General features: G+C 36.1%; 1 non-coding gene and 1 pseudogene across 1 annotated transcript; both read right to left on the bottom strand.

The window, feature by feature from the left end:
• Positions 1-12,061: 12,061 nt before the first annotated feature.
• On the bottom strand, positions 12,062-12,168 carry LOC126801327 (small nucleolar RNA R71). Its single transcript, XR_007672818.1, has one exon. It is a non-coding gene; the product is annotated as a small nucleolar RNA R71 (small nucleolar RNA).
• A 9,659-nt stretch (positions 12,169-21,827) lies between these two features.
• LOC126796950 (auxin-binding protein ABP19b-like) lies at positions 21,828-22,485 on the bottom strand (annotated as a pseudogene).
• Between the last annotated feature and the right edge of the window lie 973 nt (positions 22,486-23,458).

Genomic DNA, 23,458 nt, shown 5'->3' with positions numbered 1-23,458 from the left:
CACACTCGCGAGTATTCGCCGATTTGGAGCTGATCTCAAACGATCAGAAATTAGCTCCACGTGTTGAAACGAACGACAAAGATCACCTATGTATCTGCACGGCCCGTGTATTGAATAACTTTCGCTTCGATTTATAGTCCATATGATGTAGTCGTCTCATACTATGTGTAATGGGACAATTAGGACCCTTATTTGGTTAGAAGAATGGCCCGTTTTAGCTCATACGTGTCATCTACTTGTTATACAATTTCCAACTTGGATGAACTTTTTTTTCTCATGTATAAAATTAGAGAATTTTAAATACACACCTATCATTCAATAATTCAAATAACATTTTACATGTATGTTGAATTACTAAAATAGGTACATGTAATTATTCAGAAAATTAAAATCAAATTAAATTATCAAAACTAAGAATTTATTTTTAGAAACAATTAAAATAAGAAAATTTACAGGGAAATTTAAATTAGTATATATTTTGATGGAAATTAAGTGGGAGATTTAAACAATCAATTCATTCCTTAATTTTCACCGAAAAAGATCATTTCTATTTTTAGAGTCTCAAACAAGGTAATTCATTAAAAAGATATATGATTTTTCATCATTTATTAAATTTCATCTTCATACATTCTTAACAAAGAAATGTTCATCTTCTTCAAACAATCAATTCATCCATTTCTCTTATATATATATATATATTCATATTGTTTATCATTTTTATGGTTAAAGAATTTGAAAAAAAAAACACAATTACAATCTATAATGATTCGTAAGAACAAATAAGAATCGATATGAACATCTATACGATGTTAATATATATATACATTAATATACTAATCACTGTAAAAAGTAGCATTCCATATCCAAATAATTACGTATTTTGTGATTTTTTAAATTTAAGGGTATTTTAGGTTTTTTATGTGGTGTATTTAGTAAAAATATTGGAATGAGAATTGAAATAGGTAGTGTATTAAGTATGAGTGTGTATTAAGAGATTTGAGGTGTGTATTTAAAATCTCTCATAAAATTATTATATTAGCAATGGTTACACAGCATTGATTTTCTTATTAAGGCAACAGGGGTTGGTTTCATGCCAAGTCATGATAAATAACCATCTACGATCTCAACATTCACTAAACCATCCAAATGATAAAACAAGCTTTCTAAGTTACTAGAACAAGTTCTAAACACACGTTAACAGGCTAACAACAAGTCTTGGGAAAACTTGAACATAACAAACGAGGACAGTGATAAATCTGACCTATCTTGCGTCCATGCCACTCCTATATAAGGCCCTTCCCCTCTCCCTTTCAAGTTCCCCTACTGGTATCATCTGCATTTGCTCGCGCAGGTTCCTTGGTATCTGAATCCCTGCTTTCTCATGGATCAGTACTTAGTACTTACTGAATCACAGTCAAATACTTTTCCACACGCAAAGCTTCTACTATCATTACTTCCCACGGGCTTTCCAAGTGTCCTAACGTCCTTGCCCGCAGGGGCGGATCCAGCCCAAGCTTGACTGGATCAGAGCCCAGGTGAGATTTTAGCCTAGAAAAAAAAAACTCAATTCTCTATTTAAAAAAAAATTAAACCAATCGATTTTACGGGGTTTCTCTGTTCTCATCTACACTTCCACCATTCTACTGTATAACTCACAGGTTTAGATCTTCTCCAGTTCTCATCTAAGTTCTTTGAAAATTGAATCAGATATTGATTAGAATCATTAGATATTGATTATGGAATTATTAGATTTTGAAATTTGGTGGGTATATGAGTTTGTTCACTTTGTTGGTTAAACATACCTTATTGGAAATTTAGAATATGATTATATGAAATTTGGTGTTAATGTGTTAGTTTTGTTACTGTCATACTGAATAGCTGAATAGATTATGATCACAGATTGAATATTTTATTTGTCTATTTGGGTTTGTTAAGATTGTAAGGAATTAGTGTTGGTATATGAGTTTGTTAGTTAAACTATCGATTTAGAATGATTGAAAATTTGAAATCTGAAATTTGGTGGTATTTTAGAGAATGGCGGAATGAGAGATTGAGTATTTGCCTATATGGGTTAGTTAAGAACTTAAGATTATAGGGAATTAGGGAATGATATTTAGGTTTAATTTACCTTTAATTATATGAATTTCATACACTCCATATTGTAAACTTGAAAAAAAAAAGTTAACATTCAGCCAAAGTTGTAGTCCACCTCATAAAATCCCAAGTATGTTCCTGAAATTAGCTCAGGTGACATTTTTATCCTGGATCCACCACTGCTTGCCCGGATGTTTGAGGGTAACCCAAATAAGAACCAGTGCACACAATCTCGCTTTGTTTATGGTACAAGTAGCAATGGTCTAAATAGCGGTTATCAGCATCGTATCGGTTTTGCAAAATAAGGATATAACGGAGATATATCGAGATATATCGGAATATATCGGATTTATCGTTTTTGTTAATTTTTAATTTAAATTTAATATATTTATAAACATATACTTCAAAATATTCAAAATATACCAAATAATGTTAACTACTAAGTACTAATTGAACAAAAATAGGTGCATAAAAGATAGATTGAGATATTGATTATGCATTCATGCATCATAAACTCTCTTATCATCAGAATTAAAGTCAAACTCATATTCTCCATTATCTTCATCCTCATCTTCTGAGATAAAATCATCTTTATAAAACTCTCTTACCTCTCGGACTTCCCTCAAGGGTGGTATCTCACTACTCACTTCGGACACTTGTTCATCTATTCTCAAATCTTCAATGACATTACTTCAACAAGCCATTCTTGTGCTTCCCTAGCTTCTTTGGCAAGTAGTACCTTTTTCCCCTTATCCTTCATTCGGTTTTTGTTGATTATTTTGGCATTGAGTTGAACATATACCAACTTGCTCATCCTTGCGGTATCTAGCCTATTTCTCTTTTGTGTGTGTATCCCTTGAAATATGCTCCAATTTCTCTCACACTCGGATGAGCTTGGTTACGTTGAAAGATCTGAAGCTACGAAGGGCGAAGCAGGGAAGCCTTCTGCCTATTTGCGTTAAAATTTCTCAAAACGACATCGTCTCCTTAAAAAAGAAAAAGTCACCGACAGTCCACCGAAAAAAAAAAAATTCAACCAAAATATCGGGTTAAACTCGGTTTGACCTGATATATCACATGTTGACCCGATATTTTGAGTTGACCGATATATTGAGGCGATATGATATTTATCCTATCAGTTTCTAAATATCAACGATATATCGCCGATATATTCCGATATTTAGAACACTGACAAGTAAGTGTGCGGGGTTAGGTCCCGCCATTGCACTCCAGTACTCGTATCCTGGCAAGTTATATCATCTACACATTTCCTTGTGCGTTCCCTTTCGAGTTCGCCAATGGGTATGATCTGCATTTGCTCGCATAGTTCGTTGGGTATCTGAGTACCAGATTTCTCATGGGCCAATACTTGGTGAATAACTTCCACATACCTTTCTACACGGAGAGCTTCTTCTGGCATGAGTTCCGTTGGGTTTTCCAAGTTTCCTACATCCATTCTCGGATTTCAGCGCGTTACCCGAATATGAACCGGTGGAGGCAATCCCTCTCTGTTTGTGGTATAAGTAGGTAGGTGTTCATGGTTAGCCATTTTGCTCCAGTAATGGTACCCTGACTAGTCATCCTTACTATTCCTAGGTGGGCTATGTTTGCTGCTGCATGCGTTGTCTCTCTTGTGGTCTGAGGCGAGACATAGCTTCAGAGTCACAAGTGAGGGGGGATTCAGAGTATGCGGACATCTCAAATCTGTGAAAAAAAATGGAAGAGTTAATAGAAGCAGACTAAAGCTAGAGTGATGCAATGCACGTTTAGTACTTGAAACAATATCACATTAAGCCAAAAGCATATACATATCTGGTGGATTAAGTACACTATGACATAGTTCAAGTCAAGAATGAAAAATCGAAATTTTCGGATATATCTTTGTCATACCAAATTAATTTTGTCCAAAATTTTCGATATTTTCTGATATTTTTTATATTTTCCGATATTTTCAATAAATTTAAATTTTGTGTACTTTTTAATATAATTTTGTATGTAATTAAATTCAATTTCACTACTTTTATTTTCGATATTTTCCGATATTTTTTCGATATTTCCAATATATTAAATTATGTGTAACTTTTAATATAGTTTTCTATATAATTAAATTCAATTTCACTACCTTCTTAGTTACACCTTTCATGATCATTATTCTATTTTCATTCTTCATGTCTTATTGAGTCATGGATTATATAAATAAAGTAAATTAATTTTAATTCTCAATGGTTAAGTATGTACCATATCATGTTAACTTATAATACAACTCACTATAACTATAAATTAATTTTTATACCAGATTCTCTATATGGTATAAGATCCTGATAATTAAAATTTTGTACAAAGTCCTAATAATTTAAAATTTTATACATCATAGATCCTCTACATTGCTCTAAATCACTCATGCAATTTCATGCTCAATGTATCATATTCATATGTATATAAGGTGTGATAACTTAGCCTCCATTTGGGTTCCCAGTCTAAAAAAAATTAGATGTTTGACCTTAAAGTGTTGATTTTTCATAATTCTCGACGACTGTTTCACTTCAAGTTACTACAACTTAGTATAGACTAATAGTTATGTAGTATTTTCTTATGAAATATAGTAGAATTGATCAAAGAAGCATATCTCAAAATTTCCATGTTTTTATTCAAATTTCCATCAATTTTCTCAATTATTTTTCAAGATCGATATTTCTCCAAAATTTCCGTCACAATTTCTAATTTTAGACACTCGATATTTTCGTAATCACCGAAATTTTATTCCTTAGTTCAAGTAGATGGCAGTCATATACATTTACAGAGCTATGAATAATAGGACTGTTGACCAGTTCATCAAAATTAGGCAAGTATGTAGAACAAGTTCCCAAACCTTAAAACGAAGATAAAAAAAATGTACGAACACCAAAACAAAAATACTTGTTAGAAGAAATTATTCTGAAATCAAATGACAGGTTTCAGAAGCCACAAACGGATTGATGGGGTAGAAAACTACACAAAATCATGAGATTTTAGCGAAGAAGAGAAACTATTGGCCTTATAACAGCAGAACTTTAGGTATCACCACCAAACATCAGCACGGCCTTACATCTCTAGCGAGTCACTCAAAAACAAACTTTTGAGACTTCATAATGTAAAGAAATGGTACGGTCACCATATATAATTCAAGTAAAAGACAGTCACAAACATCTAGCAGCTACAAATAAAAGGAGTGCTGTGCGGTTCAATAAAATCAGTCAAGGATGTAGAGAATGAAGTGCACACAAGAAGTTCTCCAACCTATAGATCGAGAAGGGGAAAAGAAATTGATACGTAGATTAGACAAAAATTATCTGAGCCAAAAATTAAGATATCAAATGACTGGTTTCAGAAGCCACAAACAAATTGATGTAGAACGGACAAGGGTGTACCACAAAGGAGAGAAACTAGACAAATTGCAGAAAATTGTCGAAAATGAAAAATAAGAGAGAACTACTGGCCTTATAACAACAGAACATAAGGAATCAGTTGATTGTCACCACCAAACATCAACAGTCTTCACATCTCTAACGGCTCTAAGAAATTTCATACGGTCATCATTGCCAAAAATGACAAGTTTAAAAGACTTTGAAGACCTACGGCTGATATCCAAGAACGATATATAACACTCGTAATTAAATGACTCATAAACTCTAACTGTGATCAAGCAATTAGACGGTGGAACCTATTTGGAAATTGCTTCAACATAATTTTTATTCCAACCGTGCTAATCAAGTAAAAATCCAATTACGGTTTGATGTACAAATCAATTACTGGGCTGGCCTTGCAGCCGCTTTTTAGCCCGCTTATGAACTTTGAATTTTGAAGTGGACCTGGTTGCTATCACCCATCCTCATATATCTAGCGTACAGTTCCCATGAAACATGGTGAACACAGAGTCACAGATATCATCGTATCAAAAAAAAAAAAGAGTCACAGATATCATCACCCGGTAGGATACGTGCAACTGTAACTAGGCCACCAAAAATCCAAGCCTCAATATAGATACAATCACTTTGTACCAAAAAAAATATATAGATACAATCACAAGCATGTGCCACATTCAAAACCATCTAATATGCTAAACTAGTAAACTAGCCCAGTATACCCAGATCTAAGACATCATCCAAGGCTACAAGCATCATATGCCCCTTTTCATCAATCTTGCTAGTTCACCCTTCTTTCTTGAATCACAACCACAAATCATGCAACCATACCATGCAATTATGTATGTAATTGCATGTATATATATTATGTGTACATCTTACGTCATTGTATACAAAATGAAAACTTGAAAATAAAATTGGACTTTCCTACAATCAAGGCCCAATTTGTGACAGCTTCCTGAGCTGCTTTTGGGATCAAAAACAGTTTTGAGTTTAAAATGAGGTGTTTGGTAAGACCCAAAAAACTGATTTTAACGGAATAAATTCTTCCAACAGCAGGTTTTGGAAAAAAAACCTGGGAAAAAAAAGTAATGATTTGTGGTACAGTGCGGGTTGGGTTTTGAGTTCCACAAGATTAACCTTTGAGTGGATTCATCAAGAGTAGGATTTGGGAGATTGTAGTTTAATGCTGATGCATATTATTTTTGTGTGCATACCTCTGTGTGTGTTGTGACAGTGTTAGTTAATTAAGCTATGTTAATTGGTTTTGCTTCTTTTGAATATGGACTCCTGCTGCATATTTGATTTTTTCTAAGGTTTAGCTTTCTATGGTTTTAAGATATTCTCATTATAATGGTGTTGACCGTTGTTGGTCTAGAGAAAACCCATATGGTTTTCATTATTTTGCAGGACATGCATATTTGGAACATTAATTTTAATTCATAAATATATTCATATATAGAGTTGTTTGTCTACTAAAAATCATTGATGAACTATACTAAGAGGAGGAATTCATGGCAATGCACCTTTTAGGAGAAAAACATCAAATTAATGTCTTGCAATCATAAGGAAGAATGCTCAATCAACTCCCATATCTTCATATCATTTCTCAATTACTTGCAGAAATTTTAGGACCATTGATGTTCATTCATGACACAACTTGTCCTCTTATATTCAAATGAAGATGGATTCATAGACAAATATATGTTGCATTTAATAGCTACTATTTATGTAATATCTACTATGAAGGGACAAATGTATGAATAATATTAGACATGTATCAGTTTGAGTTCATCGTATAAGAGAAACTATAGAGGCTTGTTCATGTCATTTTTGGTCCAACAAAGCCTTATTGGGAATTTAATTAGTTACATTATCATATCAAACAAAATTTGTAATATAATTTATAACAAGAAATATCCATATTGGGAATTATATGTTTTATTTACAATAAAACTAAATACTCAAAATTATTTTTCAGTCTCACAACAATTTTCAAATCAATTTACCAAACACCTCAACTGATTTCTCTCGCATCAGTTTTAAAAGCAATTCTGCTCACAACAGCTTCAAAAGTAATTCTACCCACAACACATCTGTGCCAAACTGGACCTTAAGACTCTCCAACAATCCAATTGCTCAACCATCATAACCAAAAGTGGAGGTCTAAACGCCCATAAAATACACATATCAATTCACTACCGGAGCATACAAGAACCTTAATATGTGAAGCTCTTTTTGACAGCTATAGTACTCAACTTGAAGGAGTTCTAGCTACTGCAAACTAATCCTTAAAGCACACAGCGCAATATCAAAATACAATCATCAAAAGGAAATCAACAAGAAAAAAAAAACAAAAACGATCATCCCAACATCAGAACACAACAGCCCAAAATTACCCTATAGTTGAATTCTTTTCCTTTGCCCAATAGACTTGAAAACACATAGAGAAACCACACCCCTAGAACTTGCATTAGTATATCCTACATTAATCTCCAAGTGAGAATTATACTAAAGAGAAAAAAAAGACAAAGATGATGATCAAAATCAAACCAAAGAGGTCTCACCATTTCCTTCTCCACCAAAAAATGTTGTATAAATCCTAGTCAAATATAACACGATTTAGAGAATAAATTTTCTGATATTTATTCATCTCACACTGGAAGCTACATATAGAGAATACATTGTACTACAACCCTACGTACTAGGTACTACCATATTCAGAATATGTAAGTACTAACTACATGATGTACATCCCTAAATTATATGATATGACTCGAGCTAACACTTCCCCTTAAGTTGATGCATACATATCAACCATGCACAACTTGCTAAGTGAGTCATAAAATGCCTTCTTAGAAACTCCTTTAATGAGTATATATGCAAGCTGCTCTTCAGTAGGGACAAAAGAGAAATTAATCATTTTTGCATCTAGCTTCTCTTTTATGAAATCATGATCTACCTCCACGTGTTTAGTACGATCATGTTTGTGATATATCAATTGTTATTTTGTTGTCACAATACAATTTCATAGCACTTTTCAACTTAACACCCTAATCACATAGCATATTTCTCAGCCTCAATAATTCACACACTCCATGAGCCATACCTCTATACTCAGCCTCAACACTTGATCGGACCACAACGTACTTTCTGCTTTTTATTCTTCTATATGACCAAATTACCTCCCACAAAGATAAAGTAACCAAATATTGACCTCCTATCTGTAATATTTCCAGCCCAGTTTGCATCTGTAAAGCCATTAACCTCAAGAATGTTGTTGTGTTTAGAGAACATTACTCCTATTCCTCGAGCTGCCTTCAAGTACCTCAGAATTCTCACAACAGCATCTATGTGACTCTCACTTGGATTATGCATGAACTGGCTCACTACACTCACTGCATAAGCAATATATAGTCTAGTATGGGTCAAATAAATCAAGCACCCAACTAACTTCTGATAGCGAGATCAATCAGTTGGAGTCTGTGTCACGCCCCGGTCCCGAGGTTAGTGGCTTTTTACTGCCACCAGACGCCGGTCCCGACGCGAGACTTAATTTTACAGTGCGGAATGTAGTAAAAATAAAAAACACTTCTTTTTAGGCTCTTCACTCTAGTTAGATTCGTCCAATCCGTTCTCGACTGATAGGAGCACAAAGTGTGACGTTCTTAATATATATATATATATATATATGTCATATTCTTATGCTTTGTTACTTCTTATTTAGTTGTTTTAGGTTCATAATTGTCATTTGTATGTTCTAAGTAGAGCTATATCGAAATTAAATGACTTGATAATGAAATTGTGCTAAGTGTTAGAAATCCTTATTGAGCTAGGATTCCTTACTCGACTAGGATTCTACTTTCCTATTTTCATTCTTTCATATTCCTTAATCGTCGAATTATTTTCAGGAAAGACAAATCATACTTGGAAATGAAGTAGTGATGCCGTGATGCATGCCTAGTGAGATAAGGAAATCATATCCGAGTTGAAGAAGGAGAAGAAGAGGCCGGCCTAACTATTCCTAGTTGAACAAGGAGAGATGCCGTGCAGCCCATATGTCTTCTCCCTATTGGATTTGGTTTCCTACATCAAGTTGGATTTGGAGTACATGAATCAAAATCCATATCAAAGAAGATTTCAGCTTTGCAATTGGACTCTATCTCCCATAAGGGACTGCAAGAGGGTTTATTTTCTCCTATATATAGAGGCACGGCCTCCCCATTCATTCATCATCAACCTTGCACACAAGCACAAGCCTAGCTCTGCCGAATCAATCTCTCACCCTTCCAAGAAATCCTAAAACCAATTCCACCATTCTCCATCATCATCCTTAGCCTTCAAGCACGCTTGTGAAGAGGTTTCATTCCCTTAGAAGCCACGGCTACACCTTGGAGAATCGCTTGATTGATAAAGTGTAACCATAATTCTCTCTTTGATTAATTCGGTTTTGGTTTTCTTGTTCTTGGATGAGCATGCGATTTGTGTAGACTAATCTTGTTTCGATTTTGTCTATGAAATAGCTACTTGATTCAATTTATATAAAGATGTGAATTCATGTTTTGGTTTTATGAATTTTCTGTTTTGGTTTCTACCGTGTACTATCTATGAACAATTTCGATTTCTAAGTGTTATGATTATGCTTGTAGCATGATATTTAGGTTGTTGGATTAAGGACTTATGCTAAGAATACGTTTACTCTTTTATATGTGAATTTTGAATTGCATGGTTGTTGGTTAAGTAGGTGACATGCTTAATGAATTCAATGTGCATGGCTTTGGAATTACATTATGAAGATGAACATGTTAGATTTCGATTATGGCTGCTTGGTATTAATCGAATGTGTTAAGTGTCTATGTGTTAGGTTACTGCTTAGAACCCTAATTGCATGATCCAACCTTAAGTGTTCATAAGGAGGTCTCGGCATGATTCTAAAAAGAGACATAGAACTTGTTTTTTCGATTTCTTTATGTGAATTGTTTTGGTGATGTATTGTGTATTGATTGGTTGATCACATGTATATAGTAGTTTAGGTTTTATTTACTGTTTTTATCTTTCAATCCGAACCTATATCAACAATCGTTTATATCTCTATGAATTCGTGTTAAGTGTTTGTGATTCTAAGCCCTGGCTGGATCCCCGGTTTGTGAACGATACCCTCTTTCTTTATACTATTAATGATGCGTACATGGTTAAATATTGATGTTGAGTAATCGAGCAACCATCAAATGGCGCCGTTGCCAAGGATCCATAGAGATGGATCCCTAACTTTTAATTGCGAATTCATTGTTTATATTGTACATTTGTATATTCTTATCTTGTTTCGTTGTACATATAGTAAATATATCTTAGGTTGTTGTTTTGGTGCTTGAGTGAATGATTGTTGTAGGTTGTAAATCGAACAGAATAGGTAAAGTCCCTTTTGTTAATATTAGTCTTAACCTTTCATGCTAGCTCTCGGGTTTGCATGATGTCGAGGGCGGCGTTTATTAACACTTGGAGATTTGTCTAACACACAAGGTTAAGTCCAGCTGAGTAAGAGGCACGCTCTCTTACTACTCTGGTGCATGGGACCAAAATAGATCTCAGAGAACTACTGACTGACATACATCTCGGTGATGGAGTCGATACGGAGTTCGCTCTCCGTAGTTCAACAAATGAGTCCTACCATGTTCACTATCTCTAATTGAGCTACACGGCATTCTGAAACAAAGACTTGATCTTGTGTCTAGGTATCTATACTTAGGCCGCACGTCCACCTTGATTTACAATTTAGAATTAATCGATCATTCAATCATTGAAACAGCAAAAAGAACTTGTGAATTGTATGAACTTTTGTAAACGTAAAGAACTAACTTTTTGTAAACTTGACAACATAGTTGTCGTGCCTCTTCTATAAGTGTGTGTGTATATGGCTAAGGAAGGGCATGATTTTTATGTCTTCATTGTGTATTCTTCAATGCTAACTCTTTAACTTTTGTGTCACAAGAACTATGCATGTCTGAAATATCTACGAGAACACAAGAGCTCAAAGATCAGATTTAAGCACTTAGAGATTTAAACAACTCTTTCACGAGTGGACCCTTAGATTTCGAAACATCTCCAAGCAATTCAATCTTAAACTCTTCACCTAGATCAGAAGAAGAGGAGGACTTTTCCTTCCCCTTCATCTTCAATTCAGAGCTAGACACAATTGTGGACCGTGACATAATTCATGTTAGTGCTCCAATTGCACTCAAGAATGCGTTCATCCCTAACACCCATGAATCAGCTTCATGCATTGCTTTCACTCCACCTGATGAAGCTAACTTCTCCATTCCAGTTCAATTGCTTGGGCAGCTGCCTAAGTACTCTAGTTCGTCAATGGAAGATCCTAATGTTCACCTTAGGGAGTTCTTGGACATTTGCAAGCTTCAATCAATTCATCATCTTTCTTAAGAAGTCTTGAGGTTGGTTTTGTTTCCATTTACCCTTAAGGATGATGCTAAGCGTTGGTTGTACTATTTGCCTACAGGAATCTGACTAGGAGGTTCTTGAAGCAATTCTTCCCTGCTCAACTCACGAAAAGACTTAGGAAGGAGATTCAGAACTTCACTCAAAATGATGGTGATTCACTCTATGAGGCATGGGAGGAATTTCAGGAACTACAAAGGAAGTGCCCTCACCATGGTATTTCGTTTGATGACTTGGTGCAATTCTTCTATGAAGGACTCGACACCACCAATAAGAGCATGGTAGATTCGGCATGTGGCTGCACATTCATGAACAAGACCGGTCAAGAAACTTACACCTTGATTGATGACTTGGCTGACAACAATCGCCAATTTAGTTCCAAGGAGAAGAGAGGAAGCAAGAGCCGTGGGGTGTATGATGTTGATGCAAGAAATCAGATGGCTACTTTAGAAAGGAAGCTTGACGTTTTATTCAAGGCATTCAATGGTTCGAGCATCAACACTCAAGCTTGTGGAATTTGTTCTTTCAAAGATCACACGATGGAGAATTGTCCAAATGGTGCAATCACTGAAGAAGAGTTGAATTTCATGGGGCAACAAAGGCCTAGGTATGACCCTTACTCGAACACATACAATCCTGGACTTAGAGATCATCCCAATTTTCGTTGGAACAACAATGCTCAACCATCAAATGTTCAAGGTCAAGGACCTCGTCCTTCAGGTTTGTTTGTGAGGCCTCAGGTACCTCAAGGTTATGTTCCCTTTAACTCTAATGTTCATGGTTCGAATAACGCATCTGCATCTAACTATGATGAACTCTTGAAGTCCCTTGCTCAAGGGCGACAAAATTTAAACTCTACTACTCAAGCCTTAGTTACAGGTCAACAAGCTCATTCAAAGGACATAACAGAGCTTAAGAAGCAGATGGGACAAGTGATCGACTTCATGGGCAAGATCCATGAAGGAGGAAAGTTTCCGAGTCAAACTGAGCCAAATCCTAACGTGAAGGCCAGGCTTACAAGAAGTGGGAGGACCTTGGATGCTCCATTGCAACAAAACAAGAACCCCGTGCCTTCTAAAGGACAAGAGGCCGAGAGTTTCAATATCAATGACTTAGAGAAGGACTCTGCCTCGTCTAAGGCTAATGATGTCGTGCCTCTATCTCAAGGAGGTCATGCCATGCATGACTAAGGTAAGGATCCTAACTCTAGTTGTTTGGTTTTAACTAATGATCTTCCTCGTGTTCCCTTCCCTAGTAGATTTGCAAAGCAAAAGAATGATGACTCTGATCAAGCCATGCTCGACATCTTCAAGAAGGTGGAAGTGAACATGCCTCTTATTGAATGCATACAACAGATTCCTAGGTATGCTAAGTTTTTGAAAGAATTGTGCACCAATAAGAGGATGACTCGAGAGAAGGAGGTTGTCACAATGAGTGAGACGATTTCTGCCGTGCTCCAAAGAAAGCTACCACCAAAGCTTAAGGATCCAGGGAGTTTTTCTATCCCTTGTACAATCGGAAATATGACATTTGAAAAGATAATGCTAAACTTAGGTGCATCTATCAATGTAATGCCGTACTATATTTATGAGGACCTAGGTCTAGGTGAATTGAAACGTGATAATGTTGTGATTTGATTGGCTGATTGTTCCAACAAAGTCCATTTGGGCTATGTTAAGGATGTTCTTGTGCAGGTTTAGAGCTGAATTTTCCCTACAGACTTCTATGTCATTGACATGGAACCAACTGAAGCAGATGACAAGGAGGTCCCCATCTTATTGGGTCGTCCCTTCATGAGGACTGCAAGACCAAAACTTGATGTGTTTAGTGGATCACTCACCTTTGAGTTCGATGATGAAGTGAGTAGCTTCAACATCTTTGAAGCCATGAGGTATCCTCTTTCGGAATTAAATGATTGTTTTTCAGTTGACATTCTTGATTCCCTGACAGATAACTATTTAGATACTTTGGCACATGACGAGTTAGCACTTACTATTGCCCAAGGGGCCGGATTTACAAGTGATGGTTCTAACGTTTTTGAATTAGAAGCCAATGATGTCGTTCCATTCTTTTTTCTAGAGAACGTGACCTCTCTTGAGGTTGCACGTGAGGTAAGTTATGTCTCTCCTAGTCCAATTCTCTTAACTACTAACAAGAATCTTCTTTCTGTGGTGCAAGCTCCAAAGTTTGATCTTAAGGTTCTAGCGGACCACTTGAAGTATGCGTTTTTGGGAGATGAGGATACATTGCCAGTGATCATTTCATCTGCACTCAACGAGGAACAAGAGGAGAGATTGATTGAAGTGTTGAAGAGACACAAGACGGCAATAAGATGGACCCTAGCCGACATCAAAGGAATCAGTCCTACCATGTGTGTGCACCGAATTTTGCTTGAAAATGGGGCTAAACCGACCAAGGAAGGTCAGAGACGCCTTCACCCACCAATGATGCAAGTTGTCAAGGATGAAATCACTAAGTTGCACGATTGTGGCGTGATCTACCTCATCTCGGATAGTAGGTGGATCTCTCCCATTCAAGTTATGCCAAAGAAGTCATGAATCATGGTGGTGAAGAACAAAAATAACGAGTTGGTGCTTTAAAGGACAGTGACTGGTCACCGTGTGTGTATTGACTATAGGAAGCTCAATGCTACAACAAGGAAGGACCATATCTCATTACCATTCATTGATCAAATGCTTGAGAGGTTAGCTGGTCATTCTTTCTATTGTTTCCTTGGTGGTTATAGTGGATACAATCAAATTAGTGTTGCGGAGGAAGATCAAGAGAAGACTACGTTCACATGCCCTTTTGGTACGTTTGCTTATCGTCGCATGCCTTTTGGTTTATGCAACGCTCCAGGTACGTTTCAACGTTGCATGTATCACATTTTCTCTGAGTATGTTGGTTCAAAAATTGAAGTTTTCATGGATGATTTTTCTGTTTATGGTAAAAATTTCGAAACATGTCTAGAGAATGTTGAACTTGTGCTTAAACGTTGTGAAGAAACTAACTTGGTCTTGAATTGGGAAAAATGTCATTTCATGGTTACGCAAGGCATTGTCTTAGGCCATATTGTTTCATCTAGAGGAATTGAGGTTGATAAGTCTAAAATAGATCTTTTGCGTCACTTACCCCTCCCCACAACTGTGAGGGATGTTCGATCGTTTCTTGGACATGCCGGTTTCTATCGTAGGTTCATCAAGGACTTTTCCAAGATTGCGAGACCAATGAGTTCATTGCTTCAAAAGGACGTTCCCTTTCACTTCGATGATGATTGCAAGTATGCATTTGAGACCTTGAAGAGGCTTTTAACGTCGACACCTATCATGGCACCGCCGGATTGGTCCTTGCCATTTGAGTTGATGTGTGATGCCTCTGACTATGTAGTTGGAGCCGTGCTAGGGCAAAGGAAGGATAAGCAGCCCTACGCCATCTATTATGCCTCACGAACACTCAATGATGCTCAACAGAACTACACCACAACCGAAACGAACTTATTGTTGTGATCTTTGCTCTAGATAAGTTTCGTTCTTACTTACTTCAATCCAAAGTTATTGTTTACACTGACCATGCAGCGTTGAAGTACTTAATGACGAAGAATGATATCAAACCAAGATTGATTTGATGGATTCTTTTACTCTAAGAGTTCGATCTTGAGATCAAGGACAAGAAGGGAAGTGACAATGTTGTGGCGGATCACTTGAGTCATTTGGTGAGAGATGCCGAGCCCTTGGCTATCCAAGAGAGCTTTCTGGATGAGCAACTCTTTCGAGTTGAGGTAAGTGAGCCATGGTATGCAAATATTGTGAATTATCTTGTTTCTAAGCAATTTCCGGATACTTTATCACATGTTCAAAAGAATAGACTCAAAGCATTAGCTAAGTATTATGTTTGGGATGAACCATACTTGTGGAAATATTGTGTTGATCAAATCATTAGGAGGTGTGTCCCTGAATTTGAACATCATTCTATACTTACTTTTTGCCATTCTGAATCTTGTGGAGGACATTTTGCTTCACGTAGGACTGCTCTTAAAGTGTTAGAATGTGGTTTCTTTTGGCCTACGATTTTCAAAGATGCATATCATTTTTGCATGACTTGTGATAGATGCCAACGCATGGGAAACTTAGGATCTAGGGATCAAATGCCTATGAGACCGATTATATATGTTGAAATATTTGATTGTTGGCGTATTGATTTCATGTGACCTTTTCCTAGCTCAAATGGTTTCTCGTACATATTTGTTTGTGTTGACTATGTTTCGAAATGGGTGGAAGCAAACGCCACCCGGACTAATGATTCTCGAGTTTTTGCAGACTTCCTTCGTTCTAACATTTTCTCTAGGTTTGGTATGCCGAGAGTTATCAATAGTGATGGAGGATCTCACTTTTGCAACCGGACCATTGAGGTGTTGTTGAAGAAGTATGGAATCAAGAATAAGGTTGCTACGCCTTATCACCCCCAAACAAGTGAACAAGTGGAGCTATCTAATCGTGAGATCAAGAGAATTTTGGAGAAGTCTGTTGGACCATCACGCAAGGATTGGTCTCAACGATTGGATCATACTCTTTGGGCCTATAAGATGACATACAAGACTCCTCTTGGCATGTCACCATTTTGATTAGTCTATGGCAAGGCATGTCATCTTCTTGTGGAACTTGAATATCGTGCATGGTAGGCTGTGAAGAATTTTAACATGGACATTAATGAGGCCGGATTGCATAGACAGTTGCAATTGCATGAGCTTGAAGAAATTAGGAATGAGGCCTATGATTCGGCAATTATTTACAAGGAGAAGACTAAGACATTCCATGACCGCATGATTAGGAAGAAACACTTTGTCGTTGGGCAGAAAGTTCTTTTGTTTAATTCTCGACTTAAATTGTTTCCGGGCAAGCTCCGTTCTAGGTGGCTTGGACCGTTTGTTGTTACTAATGTTTTTCCTTCTGGTGCTATTCAGATCAAAAGTATGGTGCATGGGAAGGAGTTCACGGTCAATGGACATCGCTTGAAGCCATACTATGAGAATTTTGTGGAACATAACGTGGAGGAGACGTCTCTCCTTGATCCTACGGCAAGCAAGTGATATTTTGGAGATAGTTTAGGCTATAGACTCTAAACTTAAGCTAATGAAGGAGCCATCAATGAGTGTTTGCATTTTCTTATCCCTTATCTCTTTTTAATTTTTGTTGCTTATCATATTGTACATTGAGGACAATGTAAGTTTTAAGTGTGGGGTGGGGTATACATCATTCGTTGAATTCTATTGTTTGATGTTTATGTGTTTTAATTTTGTTGCTTTGATTTCCGATTTTTAGTTTGAAATTTTCGATTTTGAGTTGTTTTGTTTTTGTTTTGAGTCCTAGGTATGCCTTTAACTGTCTAGGATGAGTTGATCTTTGAATTTATGGTTAATAGAAGATCACGATATTGAAATAAACTTAATTTTTATTTGATGGTTAATCGATATGTAGATTTTGTACGAACATGTAGTAGATGAGGATTTTGAAACTTAGGTACAAAATGAGCATGTTCCTTACTTGTTTGAATTCATGTAACCTATGTGAGTTTCGTTTGAATTCATGTAACTTATGTGAGTTTAGAGCCATATATGTGTCTTTCTTTGGAGAGTTTTATTCTATCGTTTCTTGGCTGTATAACCTCATTACACCTATTTTGATCAATTCATATGCCATAGAATTGCAATGAACTAGAGAATGCTAGAACTTACTTGCTGAAACTTTCAAAACTTTATGTCATAATATACTCTGATTTTGAAAAGGATTGTTGGATCTTTTTAGGATTTCCACCACTTAAGCCAAAAAGCCGTATCCCTATTTGAGCCCTGTTTGGGACACCTTAGTGTTAACCCATTTGAGCCTACGTTAAGCATTTTCTTTCATTACCAACATGTTATATCCTTGCTTAGTATAATTATATCTCTACCTTGTCTTTGAGGCTTGGCAGAGCCGATTCTTGGTGTTAATATGGAGTGATGATTTGATTCAAGTGTGGGGTTATGCTATTGTATGTAAGAATGTCGTGAAAAGCATATGAAAAAGAGAAAAATTGTATGATGTCGTGTGAAAAAAAAAAGTATATATGCACGGTTTGAGAAAAAATGAAAGGAATGAAAAGATGGCACGACTTGGGACTTGTGTTGTGAATTTGGAGTTGTGATGTATTTGTTGAAGGCTCAATAATGTTATACTTTAACTTTTTTTCGTTTTTACAATGTTTAAAGTGAAGGATGGGTCCAACGTGATGATATTTGGCCCTTGTTTTATAGAGTATGGCGACATAATGATGGTTTGCTCTGCTAAGTCTTGAGGATGACCTTTGTGATTCCTTTATCTTGAAAAATATATCCATGCCGAGCCTAAGCCTACCCTATTCTCAAAATCCGCATGATTCTTAAAATGAGTAGCTCTTGATCTGTGGAGTTTGTTTCACGAGTAAGCATATGGTTTGGGTTCATTTGTGCATATAATTGCTATCTTTCATGAGGTTTTCGAATTCACTATGTGTTCATAACTCTTGTGTGTGAAAAGCTTTTAAGCATATGCCATGTTCTTGAGAGAAAAGAATCGGATTACATATCCTTTGTGAGTTGAATTTGAACTTGTTTTGAACATGTCGAGCTTAATATCACCTCTGTTTCTGCCATGTCTTACTTGTTAAACAAAATCTCATGTTTATTAACCATTGAATTCATCCTATCTATTTTGATTTCATGTTATTCTTGATGCTATGAGTTTGAGTATCTCTAAGACAAAATGTTGAAGGCATTAGAATGTTTCGTGTCATTAGTTTTAGTTGTATTGTTTATGTTTTATGTTTTGATTTCCCTTTTTAGTGTTTGCTATGGGACTAGCAAAGTCTAAGTGTGGGGTTGTTGATAGGAGCACAAAGTGTGACGTTCTTAATATATATATGTCATATTCTTATGCTTTGTTATTTCTTATTTAGTTGTTTTAGGTTCATAATTGTCATTTGTATGTTCTAAATAGAGCTATGTCGAAATTGAATGACTTGATGATGAAATTGTGCTAAGTGTTAGAAATCCTTATTGAGCTAGGATTCCTTACTCGACTAGGATTCTACTTTCCTATTTTCATTCTTTCTTATTCCTTAATTGTCGAATTATTTTCAGGAAAGACAAATCATACTTGGAAAGGAAGTAGTGATGCCGTGATGCATTCCTAGTAAGATAAGGAAATCATATCTGAGTTGAAGAAGGAGAAGAAGAGGCCGGCCTAGTTATTCCTAGTTGAACAAGGAGAGATGCCGTGCAGCCCATATGTGTTCTCCCTATTGGATTTGGTTTCCTACATCAAGTTGGATTTGGAGTACATGAATCAAAATCCATATCAAAAAAGATTTCAGCTTTCCAATTGGACTCTATCTCCCATAAGGGACGGCAAGAGGGTATATTTTCTCCTATATATAGAGGCTCGGCCTCCCCATTCATTCATCATCAACCTTGCACACAACCACAAGCCTAGCTCTGCCGAATCAATCCCTCACCCTTCCAAGAAATCCTAAAACCGATTCCACTATTCTCCATCATCATCCTTAGCCTTCAAGCACGCTTGTGAAGAGGTTTCATTCCCTTAGAAGCCACGGCTACACCTTGTAGAATCGCTTGATTGATAAAGTGTAACCATGATTCTCTCTTTGATTAATTCGGTTTTGGTTTTCTTGTTCTTGGATGAGCATGCGATTTGTGTAGACTAATCTTGTTTCGATTTTGTCTATGAAATAGCTACTTGATTTAATTTATATAAAGATGCGAATTCATGTTTTGGTTTTATGAATTTTATGTTTTGGTTTCTGCCGTATACTATCTATGAACAATTTCGATTTCTAAGTGTTATGATTATGCTTGTAGCATGATATTTAGGTTGTTGGATTAAGTACTTATGCTAAGAACAAGTTTACTCTTTTATATGTGAATTTCAAATTGCATGGGTGTTGGTTAAGTAGGTGACATGCTTAATGAATTCAATGTGCATGGCTTTGGAATTACATGATGAAGATGAACATGTTATATTTCGATTATGGCTGCTTGGTATTAATCGAATATGTTAAGTGTCTATGTGTTTAAGTTACTGCTTAGAACCCTAATTGCATGATCCAACCTTAAGTGTTCATAAAGAGGTCTCGGCCTGATTCTAAAAAGAGACATATAACTTGTTTTCGATTTTTTTATGTGAATTGTTTTGGTGATGTATTGTGTGTTGGTTGGTTGATCACATGTATATAGTAGTTTAGATTTTATTTACTGTTTTTATCTTTCAATCCGAACTTATATCAACAATCTTTTATATCTCGATGAATTCGTGTTAAGTGTTTGTGATCCTAAGCTCTAGCTGGATCCCCGGTTTGTGAACGATATCCTCTTGCTTTATACTATTAATGATACCTACAGGGTTAAATATTGATGTCGAGTAATCGAGCAACCATCATCCACTCGAAAAATCTACACTTTAATATATATAAGGAGAGAAACTCATGATAAAAATAAGAATGCTTGTGGTGGGATTAGAACCTTGGTCATCCAAATGATCCAACAAATCCTCAACCATTCCAACATATTCAGTTTTTGTTATATTTATGCACACTTTAATATATATACATCTAAATACTTTCAAATTTTAAATTAATTTTTTAATAAATATATATATATATATTAAAATAATTTTAATTGACGTGTCCACCACGTGTCCGTGTCCAAAAACATTTCTATATGCCGTGTCTACGTATCGAATCGTGTCCAATACGGACACTCGTGTCTTTGTCCGTGCTACATAGTAAATGACACATGACTCACATCTGATGATGACATAAGTAGCCCACATGGGTTAGCTGGTCACCTGCCACATGTCACCACGTGGTCCAATAAAAGCCCGCCACATCACTATGCGACATAACTTCAACGAAATTTTCTAAAATACGTTAAAAAATAACTCGGAACTCTGAAAAATTCACCGAGAATATGGCAAACTCGTGGCAACCTCTACATTATATTTCTCAAAAGAAAAAAGAATTTGACCTACTCCAAAAATCGGGATAGTACAATCAGGTGTAGAACTCTGCTAGGGTTTTGCTCAATAGGGGTGTCAATAGGTGTGCAATCTAACATACATGTCTCTATCAACAAATCAAGTATGTACTTCCTCTGGTACAAGTAAATCCCGTCTCTCCCCCTTGCTACTTCAATCTCTAAGAAATACTTGAGATCCCCCAAGTCCTTCATCTCAAACTCAGAAAAAAACGGTCTCTGCAGCCGATCCATCTGTACAGTATCATTGCCAGTAATCAGCATATCATCAACATATATGGTTTGTTGGAATGATTGAGGAGTTGTTGAGTGCTTTGGATGACCAAGGTTCGAATCTCACCATAAGCACTTTCACTTTTATTATGAGTTGTTGCGTGTCCGCGTGTCCGATTCGGATACTCGCGTGTTTAATTCAGATACTCGCGTGTCCGGGCCGTGTCCAAAGTCAGTTCGCATGTCCGAGCGTGTCCAAGCTTGTCCTTCCATGTCCGTGTCAGACACGAAATACGCTGCCCATAGTACGTGTATGTGGTTCATAGATTGCAACCCATTGAAAGATCAATAATAGAAAACACATAACATATAGTCATATATAGCTAGGCGACACTCATTCATACAGAAATTTGGACCATACAGCGATGCAGGGTCATTAAACTTCAAAGTTGTGCAACAATTGAGTTTAAAGACCTTCACAAACCACAACAAGGAAAAGAAAATTAAGGTACACTGATGACGAAAGGAACTAGGGACGATTGGGATCAATCCTTAGTCACATTCTTATTCTATAGTCAATACTAATCTCGTGAAGTGGAACCTTAATTAGTGCCACCAAAGACTGCCTTCAATCTTCTTATCTCAGAATTTGATAACAAAGTAGTCCGATTTATCAATTGAGTAGGAAAGCTGCTTCCAAATAGTGCATTATCCACACTCTGAATACGTAGACTTGAACTACTGTAGCTAGCAAATGCAAGGGCCGGATTATCTTTAGCACCTCCAATATTCACAAAGAAATGAAATAACGCTTCAGGGATCATAAACATGTCACCACTCTTGATAGTCGTTATATACACTTTGTTTTGATCCGATGAAATGAACCCGGCAATTAGTTTTCCTTGCACGAGAAGGAATATTTCATTTGCTCCGGGGCGTGTATGTACTGGGACAACTCCACCGGGGTGCCAAGTCTATACGAGCCATTGAAAGGTCGAAACCATTCAAACTTGGAACCAGATTAGAGGACGCTCGAGTGATTGTACCATTGAACATGTTTGAGGTGTTTCTGGCAATGCCTAGGCCGGAGTATACGAAATCATCTACGGTAACATTCTCAAGCAATTTGCAAGAGTAGCCTGCAGGTCCTCTTGGAGCTGTGTAGTCTGCAGCGCAGAAGTCGGAACTGGAAGGCACGCTGCTTTGGCATGTTCCCTTGGAGAGAATGAGAGAAAACATCAAGATAAAGAAAACTGCCATCTCAACTGCCTAGTGCTCTAGCTATTTTTCAATGTGTTTTGATCAGAAAACTAAAGGGAGGGGGTATATATATTAATGGAGATTTACGATATTACAATGTAGGATTCACATTTGTTATAATGGTAAAAGTATCAGAAATTTTGAAATGTGATTATATGTGAATATGTATGTTATAACTTATAACCGTTATATACAAGAACAGCACACACCCGATGGGTGTGATATAAGATTATTTGTTTTTTGAAACAGTAGAATGAATTCGAGAGAATAACTGTAATTTTATTAATAGACATATAACCTTATATATAGGCATTACATCAAAAATCCTGATGAATCAGGGATAAGATAATATTTCATATCTAAATAGGCTATACTAATTAGAACAAGATACACCAAGTATGTATAGGAGATGATTCCCCTACAACATTTTAAAAAAATTTAGAGATTTATTGCAAAATAATGGAGATAGTGGATGGTTACAGCATGTGGAAGTTATCAACAAAAGAAAACAACTTTCATTTTTTCTGTTTTTATTTTGACTTTCACCTTTTTATCCCTGAATTAATTTAATTAATTTTGAATTAGTATATGATATCGGAATCTATATGTATTTTCACATGTTTTTTTGTTGACAAATCATGTTTTGGTTATAATACTATAGACTAGAAACAAAAAACACACGTTGTGTGTGTAATTAAGAAAGTGGGTGTTAGAGAAAAATGTGGGAGTAGAAAGTTACAGAGAGATTGTAGGAGAAAAAAAATTAGAATTAGTTTTTACATCATTGTTTATTACTACATTATCCTTTATTTATTAAAATATATTTTGATATAATCTATGGTGTAAAGGTTAGATCGTGATTTCTTACACATTTTAGTTAACAAAGTAAGTTTTGGTTATTAAAGTATAGATTAGTACTTGAGAAATTTTATTCACACATCTTAAATTACTAGACACACATCCTTTTTTTCTC

The sequence above is a fragment of the Argentina anserina genome, chromosome 6 (assembly GCF_933775445.1).
Source record: "Argentina anserina chromosome 6, drPotAnse1.1, whole genome shotgun sequence".
Classification (NCBI taxonomy): domain Eukaryota; kingdom Viridiplantae; phylum Streptophyta; class Magnoliopsida; order Rosales; family Rosaceae; genus Argentina; species Argentina anserina.
The sequence above is the reverse complement of the archived record's forward strand: the minus strand, read 5'-3'. Positions and strand labels throughout refer to the sequence as shown.